Source organism: Ambystoma mexicanum, chromosome 12, assembly GCF_040938575.1.
Source record: "Ambystoma mexicanum isolate Mex_15411 chromosome 12, UKY_AmexF1_1, whole genome shotgun sequence".
Taxonomy (NCBI): Eukaryota; Metazoa; Chordata; class Amphibia; order Caudata; family Ambystomatidae; genus Ambystoma; species Ambystoma mexicanum.
In genome coordinates, this window is record NC_090936.1 from 867,419,705 (window position 1) to 867,440,953 (window position 21,249).

The window sequence follows — 21,249 nt, forward strand, 5'->3', positions numbered from 1 at the left end:
GATCTTCCGGGTTTTCCCGGATTCTGCGAGCCTGGGAATAGCTGGCAGAATGTGGGGACCTGGTCTCCTGTGTCCTGTGACACTCAGAGGAGTCTTCAGATCCCTCCTTGCTACCAGGATTTGATGGTACCCCCCACTGACCTAACTGGGCAGAGGTCTTCAGGATGTCCTTAGTGGGCCTAATTTCCTGGGGTTCCCCACTAAATTGCACTGTACTTAGGTGCCCATACCCGGGTGCCCGCCCATCCATTCCTGGGTGGTACTGGCCTATGAGCCCCATACTTTTGGCTGGATAGTAATCTGCCATTCCTGTGGACCTGTGCTCATGCGCGCCAGGGGACATGGGGGTGGCAGAGTCCAGGGACTGAGAGAGATGAAGGCCTCTGGTACTAGGGCTTCTGAGGTTATGCTCAGGTGTTTCCCTTTCCCAGCGAACTTCATCTCTGTCAGACCCTGCTCCCTGTTGCAATGCAAGAGCCTGCGCTTTCAGTTCCTCAGTTAAGGCCTTACTAGACTCTATCAGTCTCTCCTGCATGGCTACCTGTTGCTGGAGCCTATCATTGTGCTGACAAAGAGCCTCATTTTCTCTCTGTGCTTCCTGATTGGTCCTGGAGTACTGGGACAGTCTCTGCTGCAGGAGGGTTACCTCCTGAGTCCCATCCCTACTGGCCTGCTCCTTTCTTGCCAGAGCCTCCTGCACCCTCCTGGTGTGATCTAGCAAGCCATGATGATCTTTTTGGAGGTCACCCAGCCCCTCAAGGGCCGAGTGATTTTCTTCAATTTTTCTTTTTAAATGGCAGACTTCCTGGCCTAAGCTATCCCTTTCGTGACCAAGAGCCTGCATTTGTGACGCCAGGTCATCCCTCTGCCTTTAAAAGGCACCAGTTTTCTGGCGTTCTTCATCAAACTCTGCCTGGGTATCCAGGTCTTTCAAAATCAGTTTATTGCTTTCCTCTTTCTCTCTGTCTAGTTGGATTTGCAGGTTGGCTACCTGCTCTGTGCGAAATTGATCTGTTGCTCCAGCTTTTTCTGGCTCTGCAGTAAGGAGTCCAAACTGTCTTGGTGCTCCTTCTGCAAAGCCAGAATTCTGGTATCCTGGTCTGTCTTTTCCTGTTGCAGTATATCCATGTCCTCTTTTATTTTAATGATATACTCCTACTATCATTTTCTGACTCCTGGCTCCTCTGCAGCCTCTGCTCAGAAGAGACCAGGTCAGATTGGGCCTTCTCTAATGCCAACAGTTGCCTACTTGCCAGATCTTGGCCTTCAGCACATTTGTCCTGCATGGCTCCCATATATAGATACAAACATGCCGCTATCCTAACCATCTTGTCGTGTTCATCTTTAGCTTTAGGAGCCATATATAGTTCACTCAGGGCCACATGTAGGGGACCCTGATCTCTCCAGATATCTAACCCAGTTGCAGTGACCTGTTGTGTGATTGCCTGCAACCACGCATCCTGATCCTGCTCAGTCCATTCACCTCTCACAAATAGCTTATGTAAGAAGTGCTATCTGGCTATTTTGATGTCTACCAGTGTCGTCATTCTGGAATTTGAGTTCCTTCCTGACTTACAGAAGTTTGTATTTTATTTTGCAAAACAGACCGTTTCCTTAGAGCGTTCCTTTGAGGAGTGCTTTCACAGTGTAAAACAGCGTGGTGATCTAACCGGATATGTGTATCCGGTCAGTTGGCACAATGTATTAAGCTGCACAAGTGGTAAACCTAATCCAGAATCTCCGGCTACGAGCCCCCACTTTGTAAGCGGATTCTATTCAACACTACAGCTAAGTCAATGCCTAGTCTGGGATGCTGAGGCAAACCCTTATTGATATATTTTTATGTCCAGTTCGTTTACTCTGGATGACAACCCTTATATAACACCCCTCTGTTAGAATCCCCCTGACCCCACTGAACCAAGAAGTAGGTTTGTTTTGCAAATTAAAAGGTTTATTTGAAAATTAAACAATATATCTATATATCACACTTTTATAAATAAATTGATAATTGATAGCACACTTGTGAAGATGATCAGTAATCAGCAATGGATAATGTTACAGTAGTACACTCTTTTTGATGGCTTAGAAGTGATATAGAGAGGATAAAGTAGCTGAGAATGCTTTTATGGCTCCAAGGACAATGCAATGATGAATGAACATGCAGTACAGAAAATAAACTTGATGTGACTTCAACAAAAGACAATTTAATCACCTTTCTTTGACAATTCACCCCCCCCCTCTATGCAAGGTAAAGAGATGGGAGGATAGCACACAGTTCTCAGGAATGCAATCAAATATAATTCAGTTCCCCCATAGCAAGCTTAGAGGAAAACAGGTAGGAGTTTTAAACACAGGCAAAATCCTTTTATATGTGGTGGCAATGAAGTGAAAAATATACTCAAATTGCTTTTAATTCCCTATAGGAGGTTCAGGGTGAGTGAGAGATACTTTAAATGAATTCAGGATCACTTTAGCAATGCTCTATGAATGATTGTCAGGTTGCACCTGAATTTCAGCAAGGAAAGCAAGGACAAATCTTTTTACACATGGCTGAAATTAAGCAAAATGTCAAATCGCAGCAAATTTAGTCGTGTGTGTCGAGCGCAATTACGGATGCACTATAAGGAGTAGGTTCTAGGCTAGTTGGAAAGCTTAGAATCGTAGCTTTAAGATGAAAGTTAAATCTCGTTCCTAGCACAAACGGTTCCGGAGATACGGCCCATTTAGTAAAGGTAGTTTTTCGGATTTTAAATTTTAATGCTCAGAATGACAGATGACAGTTTTCAGTTTTAAAGATGACAGAATGACACGATTTTAGGAGGCAGTTCTAATAGGCTAAAATAGTTTGGATTAGATTATTTTAAACTAAGAGATTGGTTTTGGCACAGTGCTAGCTGGGTACTCACACTAGATTTTGGACAGGAATGCGACTTCGTCACCGATCGGGTCAGGATTGGCTGGACTTCTGCTAGCGGTTCTTCACAGCGATCTGGTCTCTGGGTCTCTGGTTCTGTTATCGGTTCTGCTAGCGGCACTGCACAGCGGTCTGGTCTCTGGTTCTGCTCTCAGCACTGCACAGTTCTGGTCTCTCTGGATCTCTGGTCTCTCTGGATCTCTCGTCTCTGGAGATTGATGGATTTGAAGTCTGCAGTCTCCCGGCAAAGCGTCCCACAAGAAAGTGGAAAGTGAATCTCTCTACCTGGGTTTCAATGTTCCTTTTATGTGTTTTGAAAATGGGTGTGTGCCTGGGCCTAGCTAAGCCTGCCCCTCTCACTTATCATTGGCCAAGCTTTCCTCTCTCCCTTGATTGGGGGAAAGAAATGGAGTGTCAGAGTGATGCTGTAGGTTTTATGGTCAGAGGTACCTCCCCTTGTCAAATTGCACACAAATCTATTTCTGACCCAAATACATATTTATCTATGTACCATTTTTCTAATATTATAGGTCCAGTTAACATATTTTCTGTAGCACCAAACCATCCGATCCCTGTCTTCGTACAATGTTGTGTCCACTTATGACAGAATTCTCCCCTTTTCATCCAGATAACGACCTCTAAACCTTTCCAGATTTTACACAAATGTGCACCAGGGATATAGGTTTCAGATGATAAAGTGTCAGATTGTTAACATGCATACATTTGGAGTAACAACCTTTTTTCCCGCTACTATCCACAAGAACATACCACAGGGTCCTAACACCTCTTAAAATGTGCACAGAAAAATCACGAGAATGATGATGTTATTTATATAATTTTTACAAGTCCGCACTATGAATTATCCATCTTTTTAAAATCATGCTCTGGCCCCAAAGGGGTGTGGTTTTCCAAAGCACATGGTGGAATTTCTGGTTTATCCACTTCCCCCAAGCTCAGCTTGCTCTCACAGATGCAGTGCCCCTCCCACTTCTCCTTCCAAGAGGACGCCATTTACGACCCCCCTAATATAACATTTGCCTGAGCCACGGACAGTGCTTTGTTTAGTTTCCTGTAGTCCCCAGGTGCTCCTCCCCTAATCCAATCAGAGAGGTGTCATCTCCTTTTGGCAGGGGCAGCAGAATGCAGCCAGGCCTGGGAAGAGTGGCTGAGCAGGTTTCACTCCTGTCGGGGGTAGTTGCCGGGCAGAATTCACTCTCTTCAAGCCAGGCTTCAGCTAAATGTTACTTTAGTTCCCAGTTTTCTACATTCAAATCAAACTCACAATTTTTGCACATGCAGCTAGAATGCTGATTCTAAGTTCAAAACTATGACATTTAACAGTTGCAACCTATGTTACACTCAAAAGTAGGTCACTCATTTATTTTAAACATTTCGATTTTAGTGGTTTTAAATCCAATTTCAGTTAAGCTGCTGACATCCACAGCTCAGCCAGTTTTGTTATGAACATGGTTTTGGGCTCTTTCTCTTTCCAGATTTAGTATGTACGCAAGAATACATTCTGCCAAATGTCTGCTGGTGTTCATTGAGATTTTTGAATATCTTGTGATGTTTAAAATAGGCATTTTTAGCTTGCATTCAGGGAAACAAAGGTGATTTTAAAGCGCTTTTTTTAGCCAACCGGCACTGCTGTTTTTCCTTTGGTCACATTTCACTCATGGCACTCCTGGCCCATCATGCTTGCACTGGTGGGTGGCAGGTCAGGGGACCACTTTGCTGTGCGCAAAACTGCACGGTTCTCTAGGATTCTGGCGCAAATGTGGGTTTTTACGCCCTCTTGGATTTCCTAAGCCCACAGCACCAAATGTTGCAGCATAATAGTCCAAACGTGGGTCAGGACACCCAACAAACCCTCCCACCTGACTGCACTTTGATTTCGAGTCGAGATGGAGTCGGGTGCAAAGGATGTTTTGATCCATATATATATATATATATAAAAATCAGTTCAACAACGCAAGAAATCGCTGTTGCAGCGAGCAGCACTCCCGTGTTTTGAGTTGTAGGGCCAAGGAATCACAGCATCAGTTTTTTCAAAAATATTAGACTTTATTGTTCCAGAACCTTGTTAAAAATGACCACTAGACCATCCATGTATATTTCACTTCCCCATCGAAAATTCTATGGCCAGCAGGGAACGGCAGGCTGACGTGTTTCGCCACGTATGTGTTGCTTGCTCACAGTAATTCACCCATTGCAATCACCTGAATTTAAAAACACAGTGCACACATGATCACCATATAATAAAAACAAACAAGGTGACTTCCGCTATTGTTAATCCAGTTGTTAATGCTCTTACCACCATTTTGGTTTGGGTTTGAAAATATGGACATGCAAACATATATATATTTGAGTTTGTTTTTGTGAACATTTCTTATGAGCTGAACACAATAAAGATATTATTATTATTATTATTATTATTATTATTATTATTATTATTATTATTATTATTATTATTATTATTATTATTATTATTATTATTAACAACAATGCCACATCAATAATTAACTCAGACTCAGGTTTCTACATTTTATAGTTCCAGAATTATAAGTAGTATTCCCTTCTGCATATAGGCTCAATTGTACATACCATGTGCTGTTTAAACTTAGGGAAATGAACATGATTGGCTGTGTTCTGTATTTCAACTTAGGGCCTCGGACTTGAGTACACTGGCTCTTGTAAACAAATCTGCATAATGGGCTCAGCGAATTATTGATTCAAAATGAGATAACAGGTCTCTTTTGTTCCCTTTGCATGAGGTCAACCATTTTGCTAGTTTATTGTTATGTAGAGTTTAAAATTTGTTTGACTAATTGACAAATATATTTTTTCAGATCCCATTTTGTCTCTCTATTGCTCCAGCTGACTGAGTGTGGTGAGGACAGTGCAAATTATACTGAATCTTCAAAGTTGAATACAATGTTATGATGATGTTATTAACCAAATGAGTTCCCTGATCCCTGTTAATGCATACAGGTATCCAAATCTAGGTTCAAATTCATGCATCAATAGTTTTGCCTCAGTCACTGCATCTGCTTTCCTACAGGGTAAGCCTCCAGCCGTCCAGAGAATACATTAACCTCCAGAAGTAAGTATTGCACTGATTATAGTTTGGAAATTGGACAGCATCTATTAATAGACCTACAAATGGCCCACAGGCGGGAAGGTATGCTCCATGTTTGATGGCACACTTTTTTCCACGTTATTCTAACAGCATTCAAGTGCCATAGTTTGAAATCAGGTGCAAACCAAGAGAGTCCCACCAACATAGTCATCCTATCTCTTCCTACATGTGCCTGCCCATGATACACCCTGACAGCATTATCCAAAGCCATCCCCAGCCAGCGCAGCACCTCTGGGTTCCGGGACCAAGTAGCAAGCAGCACAGGGCATGCAACGGCACCTTAGGTTCCCTAGAGCTCACTCCTCATCAGTAAATACCCAAAGTGGATCCAAAGTGAGGCTGTTTGACTGTGGACTTTGCATCTCCTAGGACCGCCGTCCGTATGGGGAAGCTCCTGCCTTGTGGAAACGTGCCAGAACTGCTGAACTCACTATCCATGTCTCTATCTGCCTGCTGGCCCCACCTCCTGCCCACCCAGCAATCCTACAATTACCCACCTCCTTGGGCACCCGCTCCCACAACCAAAGTGGATCCAAAGTGAGGCTGTTTGGCTGTGGACTTTGCATCTCCTAGGACCGCCATCCGTAAGAGGAAGCTCCTGCCTCGTGGACACGTGCCAGAACTGCTGAACTCACTATCCAGTAAATACTTTATTCCCCCTGCTTAAGGACGCTCCAACTTGTGTGCAGATTTTTGTGCGGGACTTGCTGATTCTCACTTAATCCTTTTTGTTTCTCCCACTGCAGTGTCTATCTGCCTGCTTGCCCTGCCCCGCGCCCACCCAGCAATCCCACAATTACAAACCCCCTTGCGCACCCGTGTGCACACCTGAAGTGGATCCAAAGTGAGGCTGTTTGATTGTTTGGGTGCGCGTCGGGTGGTGGGTGCTCTTGGATTCTTTCTAAGCGTACGTCCATGTATTACCAAGTGTTTTTCAGTTCCCCCCGTATATCTGCAACAAACTCTGAACGTTCAGGCATCAAATCTATATCCTTGCTTACTATGACTATTACTGCAAGCAAATCTTAAGCATAACGGTCCTTGCTACATATTTGCAGACAACACAGCTTTAACCAGCCTCAATTGTCTTCTTACCATTTTCTGTAACTAATCAGCTGCACAAATACATGCACGCCTCCCTATCTTCTCTCTATTTTGCTTAACAGTTGCAGTTACATATCCTATTAAACTACACGCCATTGCTGGCTTGCCTGAATATTTTTGAACTTACTAAGGCTCAATTTTCTGTCCTAATACACTCACCTTCCATACGTACCTGGTGACTCACTTCCTCTCGGAAGATGGCTTTCCATCTAACCACAGGCATGCCACGGTCTCTACCGGTTCAAAAACAATGGCCCTCATTACGAGTTCGGCTGGTAGCCATGCCGCTATTGGCGGCATGGCTGCTGCCGAAATCGCATCCGTGTCCGGGTCCTCGGAATGAGGACTTACCGGGCAATTCCAAGTTCGGATGGCCCGGTAATTCCTCCGTCAAGGACCCGGACACGGTCCTTCCCCATTCCCATTTCAGCCCCCATAGGGCTGAATGGGAATGGGAGAGGGAGCAAACAACGGGCCATAACAATGGTTTTCCCAGGCGTGCTTAACGTGTCCCGCGAGGGGACCTCGTAATGTGGCGGAATGGGTTGAACGGCGTCGTCACCTTTTACGCGCCGTTTAACCCGTTCCGCAAGGGTCATAATGAGGCCCAATGTCTTCCAAGACTTGCACGTATCACACCATCATTGGAAAAATCGCCTCCTAAGTCTATTCAGCAGGCTATCTCACTCCGTCTTCCAAATGCAGATATACAAGATTTTTTAGCCTATAAAAACAGCGCTGCAATCAATACTATATCTACTGGCTCTTCAGCCATACCAAATCTACCATCTGCAATAATGTTCCTTGAATCCATTGATGTCTATGCTAGAAAAACATCCAACACTTCTCTTCCACTCTCCGATATTACCATGCGCAACTGCGCCCTTCTAGCCTCTCTAAATGAATTTTAAGACAATCTAACCCCAACAACTGACACACCACTTCACTCTCCACCTCTCCCTCAACCTGATCATACTAACTCACTGAATACATCATCTATCCTGCCGCTATTTTCACAAATCGTCTCGGGGGAAGTCTATACAAACAACCCCTCTCCTCAACAACCCAAAGAACATTCTACCAAACTCTTTTTACCTCTCCTCATCAACTACTCAGAGACAAATTGAGTACTGACAATCCCTCTGCGCGACTGTCAGTCTCCCCTGACCTGGCAGCAAATATCTCTATCTCTGCTTCGGAATCCTCCTTGGTCGCTTCTTTCACCAAACCAGTTGTATGACCTTCATTTGGTTTCCCTTCATCAAAGTCAGTTGCACTTGATACATCCCTAGCAGCTGTAAATATGAGCATACTCTCCCTAACAAAGCTTTACGAATATCTGGATAAAAATTCCAATCTCCATACAATCCATCTATGTTCAGTTGAAGCAAAAATAGAATGGATTGCCCAATATATTGTATATAATACTAACAAATTAGGCAAGGAAGACTGTGTTCTGTCTAACCTAGAACCTACTGTCAACCATTCTAACTTATCTAGCCATGTGACCGTAGCAGAGAGCTCTCCATTCCCTGTTTTGCCATGCATACAACAAGTAATTACGAGTGTATCTAGTTCACATCTAGCAACCAATCAACCTGATTCGCCCTCACCCTTGGTTGAAATTATTGAAGCTGAGAACCTGGAAACTTCATTATTTGAAGTATTCCATGAAAACCATCAAGGTGCAAAAAAAGGAATAGAAAAAATAAGAAGTGTAATTCAAATTCTCCTAACAGAAAAAAAAAAAAATACCAGCTCCAAATCTAAACAATGTAAATCAAAGGACAGGCATTTTTATTGACAATCTAACAGGTCCTGAGGCGGCCCATATTCCCCCTCCCTAGCAACCATCTCTGCTTGAAACCATGAAGAGCATTCCTGTCGATGCTGGACTCCCTATCCCTCCTGTGTCAAGTCACATGCCTACAAGACAAGGTGAGAAAGACATATGATTTATTGATTTAACTGCAAATAATGGTACTAATGTTCATGCACCTCGATCCAAATCAGTTGCTATGCAAATAATCGACATTCTGTGTGACACAGTGGAGCAAAACTTATCTGATTCCTCCACTTATTCGCCACCTATTAGAAATGTTGTCCTTGGTAGTTTACATGCTTCATGCTCTCAACAGGAACCTAAACAAGTTTTTTGTGTCAATCTTGATATGGAACCTTCCAAATTCATGGCATTAGACCAAAAAAGACCACAGTCACAACATATAGTTTTACAATCCAAACATATTATGCATCGCCCAGCATGATGAAGCACCAGAAACCCGCAAGTCTCCATTTAAGATTCCTCTCCCACCTGCAGCACAATGCATCCCTCTATCTATTCCCTCAACTCCATCCACACTCTCTAACTCTCATCCTCTCCCAAATAGACACCCTGAGAAATCAATGGTTACTCTCAATCAAAGTGAAAACACAAGAGACACTGAGACCCTTAGAGTTACTATGCTTGATATATTGCAACATGATCCCTTCCTTAATAGAACAACTCTTTTATCTATATTTCAATCTATTCATGAATTGAGTCAAATTACATCTAATGACATTACAGGCAATCACATATCCCGATTTATTTAATCATAACACAGTGATAGTCAATTTTTTTATTAAAAAAATTATAAAGAATATTATCTGGCTAAACCGCGATGCTCTCAAGGAAAACAAAGTCCTGCTAGAAATTCATAAACAACTTCCTTTACCGCCCCTTATGCAAGCACAACCTTAACCAAATTGCCTGATAATAGCCAATCAGCAGCAATCGTGCCAACCTCTCTCACAAGCATGCCATAATTGCTTAAACTCCACGTCAACCCCAGCGCAAATGAAGCCCCATAGCACCTCGAAATGGTCTTGGATTTCTAAAGCAGCATCCAACCAGCCCCAACGTTAGACTATTGAAACAGACTTACAACACGAATGCTCACTAGCAGTGTGGAACACTAGGGGTTTTAGCCATCTTATTTCTTCAAAGGCCAAAAGATTGAAACGCTATGACATAATACTAATACAAGAAACCTGGCTAACTATAGCTCCAGTATGACCAGGACATATCCTCTATTGCATTCCGGCCTCTAAAGCTACCAAAGTTTGTCCCTCGGCAGGGCTACTTACTGCAGTTCCAATAAACACGCAATTACATCTAGATCCATGGCTCTATCCGCTTCCAATTAACTAAGATCTCTATACTGAACCCACGTCATCCACTGTTTCCCAAAGCAGCACTCGTGAATTTATATTAGAACCCTCTGGCACAAGACGATAAAATATTTATTTCCAAAATTGAATCTACTCTCGACATTGCACAATCTGGTCCACAAATTAAAACCATTATAACTGCTGGCGATCTTACCATGAATTGCCTCACACCAACCTCACAAAATACTCAATCAAGAGCTAATAGATGGATGTCATTAATGCAAACTCGTGATTGTTCGATCCTTAATGGGTCCTGCCGTGAGGATGATCATCCTTTCTATACCTGGAAAAGAGGCCTACAAACCTCATTACTAGACTATGGGCCTCATTACAAGTTTGTCGGTCCAGGAACTATGGTACCGGTAAGCTTGCAAGTACCGTAGTTCCCAGACCGGCAAACTACGAGTTGTGCTTGTGGGTGTATTTCTGCCTGCCAGGTCGGACCTGGCGGGCAGAGCGGCACCCGCAAGCACAGCATGCTGCATGCACCGGCAGCATTCACAAATGGTGCCGGTGCATGCAGCTTGCCCATTCCAATTGAGCCCTAGTGGGCTCAAATGGGAATTGGGAAGAGTGTTTTCCAGCGCACTGAAACGGGCAATTACCAGGTCCGCTAGGGTTGTAATACCCTGGTAACTGCCTATTCCAGGGCACCGGGAAAAAACGACTCCAGCAGCAGCTGGCTGTCCGCCAGGGTCGTAATGAGGCCCTATGTCTTTATATCATCTGACATGAATAAGCTAATCTCCTCTTTTAAAGTAATCCCAACTGATGAAAGTGACCACTCCATTTTCAAAGTGCGATGGGTTTCTCATTACCATCTTACACCAGAGTATTATGATCAACCAATTTTTACCAATCAAGCCAGGAATCGTCTTTCCTGGTGTACCCCAAAAATAACCTCATTAAAATGCTCTCTACAATGAGGATTATTAAGTACTTTCTCCGCTAGAGTCACTGAATACACTGCCATCTACAGTTACTCACACCAAATACTTATCAATGGAAGCAGACCTCATTCCAACACAAGCACTTATATCATACTGAGATAGCAAAACTAAAGCTCGCGTATCGGAAACTAACAAGAGCATTATCTACTGATACTCAATTAATCCAGAAGATAAGACTAAGAACAGAACATAGAAATAAGATGAGGCAAACACTGAACCTTATAAAGCAACACAACTCAGAAAAAATGCTTGAGGCTATTGTAAAGAAATCTATTGGAGAGATTTGAAGATTGATGAACGATGTAGCTGCTAACAATTCAGCAATGTTAAACACCATCAGCGAACAAAGCTGGGTCACCTACTTCTCCGATATTCTCAATAAACCACAGCTGCAAACTTCACCTCTCACCTTCAACAATTCAGGTCTGATAATGTCATATTTAATACACTGGACATCATAATGATACTCAACAAATAAAGCTCATCGAGAGCCCCCGGCCCAGACGGTCTTTCAAATCTAATACTAAAGAAACATCCTGAACAATGGGCAAGCATACTCAAAATTATATTTAAAGAAATCATACAAACAGGCCAACTACCCACATCTTGGAAGAAAGCCATACTGATTCCATTTTTTTTTTTAAATTGACAGATCTAAACCTGCAATCTATCAACCTATTGCCCTCATTGATGCTCCGGGGAAAGTTTTTGCATGGTTAATTTCACGGGATTTTACATCTTGGTTAAATACTAATCGAATTTCAGATTGTAATCAGTCAGGTTTTATTAAAGGCGTTGGTACGGTTTTAATTTTATCTACGATCAAAAAACAAGCCATTGAGAGTAAGTAGCCAGTTTTTATTGCATTAATAGATTTTAAAGAGGCCTTTGACTCTGTATCATGAAACATCCCCTGGAAAAAATTACAACAAGCAAATTGCCATCTACACCTTCTTTATTTAATACAACAGTTGTATTAAGGTACTTCCCTTAAAATTAAACTCACTACAGTGGGCTATTATTGAGTTCAATAACAACTAATACAGACCTCAAGCAAGGCTGCATTTTCGTCTCAATCCTTTTTAACTTTTACATCAAAGATATTGGTGTTACTCTTGAGGGAGTCCAAGCCTTCCCCCCAAAAATAGGATCAAGAGCAATCTCATGGCTCCTATATGCTGATGATTTTGCTATTCTTGATATGACCACACTAGGCCTTCAACGCAAGCTAACACCCATAGGACTATATGCAGTAAATTATGAACTAGTAATAAATCCTTCCAAATCAAACATAATAATTTTTCATCACCATTTACCAAAAAGTGGATTTAGATTTAATTGGACTAAATGTGATACTTCATTATCTCAAATCTCTCAATACAAATATCTGGGTGTAAATTTAAATAACCATTTTAGAATTGTAAGGTCTTTATCATTCGGAAAGATTTTGTAATATCTGGTTTTATTCAGCACTCATCATTGTTCTTAATTGATTTTATGATTTCTGTAGGAATTTCGAGAACTTCTTGTTGTAGAAATTGATTTCTCTTTATATGAAAAAAGATCACATGAGTGATTATTCTGTCAATTTATTTGCTGTATACGATCTACAAGATGTGATGAGCTATCAAGCACACCATAGCTAAATCAAAAGCTAAATCAATGTTATAAGAAAAGATGCATGTTAACAATTGAAAAGGTTGAATCAAATCAACTAAAACAATTGACATTTAATAAAATCTAAAAAAAGATACACCCTGATGAGGTGTGATCCTAGTATATTTGCAATATCTAAATCTATTGTTGTCGTATGCACACCTCTTGAATCAGAGGTGTGCATAATATTTTTTTTTAACTTTGGTTAAATTGTTTTATTGAATCATAAAACAATTTGACCAAAGTATAAAACAAAAAAAAAATCTATGTTTCGGGTACTAGGGGAGATACATACAGCCCTGGTAGTATAGGATGTTACAACAAATGAACAACAAATTAGTGTCCTCAAGTAACGGACACTCCCGTCCCCTCCACATCTTAATTACTGATATATAATCAGTCAAAAGTTAAACATATTCATATGTATCAATATTATAATCCAACAATAAACAAAAAAGCTCAACTGATGAGGGGATACCCCAAAATGTGTTGAGAACTTTTTGTTAATTGTTGGATTTATGTTTTTATAAATTATGTGAATTTAAAACATATTGGGAACTGTGTTTGAAATCTGTATTGACTATACAACTCTATACAACACTTAAGTAACTAATATTGATTCATATGACTATATTTAACCTTTGACTGATTATATATCAGTAATTAAGGTGTGCAGCGGATGGGAGTGTCCGTCACTTGAGGACACTAATTACTAGTATTTGTGCAGCTATTATGCTACCCTGCTCATCTCACCAAAGAGAATCCTGATGCAATTGGCAGCACTTTTTGATCCTTTTCTATTTTTCGTTGGAGGGGGTATTCCCTTGCATATATGCAAGAACTTCCATTGTTTTATACAGAGTTACCCCCTGCACTGTTTTGACTTGCAGAATATATGTATTGTTTTCCTCTAGCATAGCCACCAGTCTGGCTGTGCAATCAGCAAAATCATTGCCACAATTAATAGGGTCATTGAATGACTGGTGTGATGCACATTTAACAACTTCAGTCCATTCAGTAAGCGTTATGGCACCTAAAACTGCCATTGCATATTGGCTATTTTTTATAGGCATGTACATTAAAGTCTTGGAACCTCTCTGTTTCCAGTGCTCCCTAAAGTCATGGGTTATGCCAAATGCGTAGTGCAAATTTGTGTAGATATTAACCGATTGCTGTGCCACCAATCGAGAAGACCTAGCAAGCGCCACCAATTTGGCTACTTGTGTTGATGTCACTTGGGGTAACTTTCCACCACCTCCCCGCCAGGTTTACCAAATACCCTGCAACCACCTCCCCATGTTGATTTCTAAAACACAACCCATCCACGAAGTGTTTGAGTTCTGAGTTGGGCAGTGGGACTTTAGAAAGGTCTCTGCAATGCATCACCAGACAATCAGTAACCGACAAACAATCATGAGAGGTGGAGCCATGATGTTGGACATAAGGACCTTCCTGATCAACTGGGATCATACAAGCCTCCAGAACCTCTTCCCCCTCTGGTTGTCAGAACCTGTTCAAATCAACCCTGGGGATGAAAGGGTTATAGTTTGATTTAAATAAAAAAATAGTCATCCCCAGGAGTTACAGCCTGAATCTGAACCTGATCCCCTTGTTGTGGTATCTCTGAGTTATTGGGGACCATATTGGCTTGTTGACATGGCCTTTTTAGTAAATAAAGTAAAGAAAAATAGACTAAAAAGCCATTCACAGAATGGACAAATCTGGTTCCATTATTTCAGACTTGCAAGTCCACAGACAGCATCCCACCATGCCCAACCGCCCAAGCCAACTCAATCCACCTCAAACTCACCTGGCCTTTTAATTATCCTCATAGTAAGACCCCCTCTAGAACAGGTCACTTCCGTTTGTCCACCCTGCACGTAATACAACAATAGGTATAGTTATATCTCATCTGAATCTATCTACCATTTCTAGCTTATTCCAAGTATGCACATGATGTTCTTCTTCTGGCTAAACAGCTTTGCTCTGAAGACATCTAGTGTCCATCTTCTCTGATGAGGGGAGTCAAGCCACCACCTCCCTACGTACACCCACTGGGCAATAAGTCTCCATTGTCTCAACCGGTACGGACTGGCCGAATCCAAAAATGGCGGCTAAGTGGCTTTCACCCAGTGTATTGGAGAGCCTTCAAAACACTGCATCAGCAGTCCTGCAGCACATGCTCCTCAGAGAGCCCTTGTCCAAAGTCCATAGGTGGGATTACCCTGTCAATGTCTGTTACAATAAAAGGAAAATAATAAACACTAAGGCTTATAAGCTGCTTGCAGAAGGTTCAGGTATGAAATGTTTGATGCAATTGTCCACAAAAAAAGAGACTTTCCCTCCAATTTCATCATTTACCTACACAACTATTGCACATTATATGGTGCCTTTAAGGCATTGCCACGTCACAGATGCTCCCCTCTCTTCAGGGGTTGCAAACATTAACAATACAATTCACCATTTTTAATAAACATTTTAAACTTAATATATTCACTTTGAATTTACCTAGAGAGCACAATTCAGCAGAGATCAAATGTGTGCTACAAAGGGTTGATTAAAAATCTTTCCAATTGGATGACTGTACGTTATTAATTCTTCTAGGGATTACTCAAAAATGCGCAACCATAGACAACATTGTAAGGAGCCATTACCTCAAGGATATTGGTCCAATTACTTTTACAAGTGTGGTTAAAAGGGTATTAACTACCACCTAAAGGTACTTAGACAAGTAGCCCCGTTAATATTGGTAGAAAACCGTATAAAACTTGTAATAGCAATAATACTGCCACGTGTGGACTACTGCAATGCATTGTTGGGAAGAGCCAATAAGGCTGATATCCAACAGCTGCAGAAGACACAAAATGCAGCCGTGAGAATTATCTTCCAGATGAAAAGTTCTCAACCCACTAGTGTTGCAAGAAGAAAACTTCACTGGCTCCCAGTGGCAGCCCGAATCCAATTCAAATTGCTCACTACATGCCACAAGTGTATCTTTGGAAATGTTCCTCTATATTTGAAGGAGAAGATTAGCATTTATCAACCGAAGAGAAGTTTAAGATCTTCGGAAGGCTCTTGCCACTGATAAAAAGATCCCGTGGTTTAAGGCGGACCTTCCATGTCCAGGGTGCCCAAGCCTGGAACTCTCTTCCACCAAAGATACGCAAGATAGAGGATCATCTTGCCTTCCGTAAACAGTTGAAGACAAGCCTGTTTAACTAGAATAACTCCAGTTCTGCTTCCACTCTACTTCTATCTTACGGCGCCTGGATGCCTGCGGGCTTTGGCGCGTTATAAACTCAACTAACATAACATAACATAGAAGTGGTCAAATGGCCTATGGCTTATATAACCCCTTATAAGATCTCGCACACAGCCAACCTACATACAGCACCACAGCAGCCACCATGCTGATCAAGGCACAGTCTCTCTTCACACCATCTAACACCCAAAATACACAAACTCACAGATTGTGCCTGGACAAATCACATATGATGAAGGTTGCAATAATAAATCCTTCAACTGGATATACTCCAGAGGCCTTCAAACTGTGGGGTGCGCACCGCCAGGGGGGCATGGCCACATTCCAGGGGGGAGGGGCACAAAAGCCCAGCCTGAAATAAAAAATTCAAACATTTAAAAATATTAAATGAAGGCAATTGTCAGGGGCGGCTCACAGGGTTGGACTGGAGCATACAACTGTCTCGGACATCAAAGAAAAAATGTCCCACAGTTGCAAATGGCAATGAATTCCTCTAGTGACAGACTGTTTGAATAGTACCAAGGGGGTGTTTCTTTTGCTAAAATGTAAGCAAATTGTGATATTTAAAGAGTATTTATTCAACAACAATGGTCAAAACCACTAGCAGCATAGTGAAATAACTCATCAAACTGGCCCACATTGGCCAAAAAACAGACCCATTTTGACCAAAAAAACTGGCCCACACTAGCCTTTTGCCTTTTTGGTTTGGGCATTGCCCTATTGCCCTATAGGCCAGTTTGAGCAAGGTGGCTCATTCATAATGGGTTAGGGGGCATCAACCCAGCGGCCCCCTCATCCATTATGGAGAAGCCAGCCAAGTGAAACACTAAGCACTCCCTCAGCTGCTTTTTCCAGCTGAAGGAGTGCTCTTGGGCTGGCTGAACTGTCAAAGGGAAACATTGTTTCCTTTGACAGTTCAGTTCCCCAGCCTCACATGCTCACTGAGCCATGCACATCTGGGGGCATTTTGCCTTGCCAGCCTTGCATAGCTCATTGGAAATGCTCTCTGGGGGTCTGTATGTGCAAGGGGGAGCTCCTGTGTCTCCTCGCACATATGGACAGAGCAGCCTGGATTGGGGCCTTTCAGCACCTACGTGTTTCAGCACCCACGCGCAGGCCACGCAGGCCCCTTCGCACAGATGTGCAGGAACCAGCAAGCTCTTGCTCCGCGATTCCTGTTCATGGAAGCGTGTATGCATGTGTTATGAGTGAGTGTATGGTGATGGATGCTTGTGTGAAAGGTAGAGTGATTGATGTTTGTGTGTGTGTGTATTTGTGTTGGTTTGTAGAGCTGATTTTGGCGAGTGGGGGTTGTACAACAGAGGCATTTTAGAAATGCCTTTGTTGTACAATCCCCCTACCCATATGCCAAAATCAGCTCTCCTTCTGAGGCGCTGTGGAGCCCAGGGGACAGGGATGGTATTTTATTACTGGACATCTATAATAGATGACCAGTAAAAAAACATCACGCCTGCCTCTTGGTCCCCACAGCGCCAATTGCAATCTGTTTGGCTTTTTACCCAATTTTAGGTATGCTCTAAATGCAACATTTTAACCCATTATTTTAAAGACATTCCCGGGAGGTAAAACCCCCAAACCCTACTAGATTGGTTTGTTCTCCCTCACGGTGCTCAGTTGCTATGCCATATCTGGGGGAAATATTTATGGTCCTCCACTTAAACAATTCACCATCGGCCAGTGGTCCTGGGACTGTGCTGGGAGCAAGGTGAGGAAGTCCAGGGAAAGTGGTAGGAGTAGGATGGACAGGAGCCATGGGATAGTGGTGGGAGAAGAGTTGGGATAGCCCAGTGTCTATGGTGGGGTGGGGAGAGCCAAAGGACTGGGTAAGAGTGGGATGAAGGAGCTCAGAGTCTGTGATGGGAGCAGGTGGGGGAACCCAGGAAATATACTGGGAGTAGGGTGCAGTGATGTCGTGCATTAGTTCATAACCATTTGGATTTACTGTCCATGTTGCATTGTTTGGCCGGGCCTGGCCTGCCCACACTTTTCTCAGGGGGGCCCAGTCCTAAAACGTTTGAATAACACTGGTCTACTCCGAAGGTAACTCACATGTAGCAAAATGTGATCTGTTAATGAATTCAAGACTAATCACAAGACCTGACTTCAACTGGGAGATAAACAAAGGGAATGTGACCACTAGTACATTGTGATAAACTAAGGAATCTAACCTAACAAGGCACAACACCACCTAAAAACACCCAGCAAAAGGCATGGTCACCCATGGACCACACACACATTCATAGGTTCCATATAGTAACTATACCACTCCTATACATTGTGGGATGCATTGACCCACTAGGCTCTGCCCTGTGACATCACTGTGTGCTGGTGGCACCAGAACCAGCGAAATGGCCGCAAAAAGCCGTATGTGTGCTAAAACCTCTGCAAATTGCGCAGTGAAACCAGAAAAATTGTCTATCAATCTACTTTGCCTGTATCAGTGGTGGAACAGGAGACCACACTGCTAAAACCTGTCATTGGGCTGCCCACAGAGTGAAAAGGGAAACAACATGAAAGGCAGTGCTTCATTGCAAGGAAACCCAGGAGTGCTCTGAAATCCGTTTTTCCTTGGTTGCTGAAATTACAAAATAATGATTCCAAGCATCAGAACATATCCGACTTCCTTGCTGGGTGTTACCCGTCACTTTATTTAAAGAATCCACATAAGCACACAATGTCAGGAAAAGCAGATTCCAACAAAAGAATATCCACATTAAAAAGTGTGCTGGTCTGTAAAATCTGTCAGATAAGGGTGCAGTACCGCTGGCCGCCTGTGTGACAGCTGTCAGTTAATTACATTGGAAGCTTAACTTGTGCAGTTAAAATCACATGGTTGAAATTAAGTGACTTGCCATCAAAGGCAATATAGGTTGCAACTATGTAATCTCTATGTTTTAAAAAGACTGGAATTATAGATTTGTTTACATGTTGTGAAATTGTAAGTTTATTTTCAGCTAAGAAAATGTAACAATTGACTTTAAAGTAAATCTGATGCAAGCCAAAGAACTTCAAAGCGAATTCCACAGTTTGCTCCAACAAAAGGCATCTCTTCTGCTTCTGAGCAAAGCCAGGAACTCCCAGTCAGGTGTTAATGAAGAGGGGAGGGGATTTTGTTGTGCTGCTCCTGGGAGAGACAAAGGACTCCCTTGGCTGAAAAGAATATGCAGATGCAAGTGTCAACAGAAACCCCTGCTGGAGGAAAGGGGTGGGGACTGCTCTTGACCCACCAAAATTTTGGGGGTGGGACAGACAGTTATGTGTATTCTTAAAGCACAAGAAAGTATATTTTTCAAAAGGACTGTCAGGGGACTGTGCAAAATTGTAAAACTTTGTAAAATACAGTATTGTTAATATGAAAATTCTGGTCACGTTTTAAAAGTACTCAGAACTCTGTGCTATGTTCAGGGACAAGACTACAGAATGTGTGGTTTTGTAGCAATTGTGGTGATGCCAGAAACATGAAACTTCACATGATTATGCCCAGATATCATGCGCACATATGTGTAAAAATGTGGACAAATCTGACATTGGGTAACAGACCAAAAGTGCGATAAATTGACAAATCTAGACCCAAGCTGTCACTGAGATGGGGCTGGGATGAATACTTGCTCCACCAAATCTGGGATATCAATATGCTATTGCTAGCAAGTTTATAAAATTGTAAATATGTCTTGTATGAAAAATAGATTTCATGTGCAGAAACCAGGGGGAGGTTCTCCATGGATCATAAAATACAGTGTCATCATGACACTCTGTTTTCTTCTCAAATGAGGTGAGAGGAAATACCCTAACCAATAGAATCCCTAGGGGTGTGCCTAGTATAATTCAGCATGGCCACCCTTTTAGAAAATACATAAATAGAGACAGCTTAGGACCTAGAAACAGACACACATTCACCCACGATCCGATTGCTGGCAGAGCACTTTGCAAGAGAAATCCATATCCAAGACTCCAGACTCTAGAATTTTGAAAGCAGAAAGGCCCATTTCCAAAGCTGAACCATTCTCAGCTTGGCCTTTAATAAATCCTGAAAACAGATTTTACCCCTGGCTGTGCTGTTGCTGCTTTCTTGCTAAGAATTATTACCAGAATCCAGAGATCCAACCCAGTAGAGCAGAGCTGTGTCCAGATTGCTGCAAACCAGAACCAACCCATCAGATCCAGTCCAATCCTGCTGTGCAGTGTCCAGAGTGTGTGCTGAGTGCAGAACCAGAGTGCCTTGAGTCCAGTCCGGTGTGCTAGCTTAATTCCTGTCCAGAAAGTCTCCCTGACCAGATCCCTGACGGGTCCATTCCAAACAGTGGTAGTGAGTATCCAATGCATAGGATTGTCACTAGCAAATATCTTATCCATAAGTAATCCTATCCAAACCCATTCTATTATATCCAGAACTGCATTGTAGAAAATCTTTTGTCCTACCTGAATCTTTCTCTCATCCCTATAGTCCTTTGGTAATAGTAGTGTTAAAATCATCTTTGCGCTAATATATTTTCTGAAGAAAGGCAAGCGTCTCGGCAGGCAAAAACCATCCAGAGGCATCGCTGGGCTGGTGGCTGTGCTGTTGTGTAGTTTGTATCTTCATAGTCTCCCCTAGCTTAAAGAAATCTTGTTTGTCATTTTAAAAAGCGCATCTTTCTTTTGCAAATTTTGACTCTTTCTGAAAAAAATGGACCTCCAAAATAACCTTTATAACTTTGTTACTGTGTATGCAAGAAATTAAATTTCAGTGTCTACTTAAAGCTAACATCCTCAGATTTCCAACGCACCCAAAACCGCTCCCAATTCCTTATAGTTATTCCGCAATCGCACTTACCACGCACGGAAAAGTTTGCCGCAAATTTTTCGTTTGGCTCAAATCCACCACGTGTGAAAAAGCTGTTCAGTGCACCCGACTTCAGAATTAAGTTTTCAAACTGCTAGTTCCTCTATAATCATTGCTAGTGTTGGTCTGATACTATACAAAGTGGCTCCCACTAGTATTGAATCTATT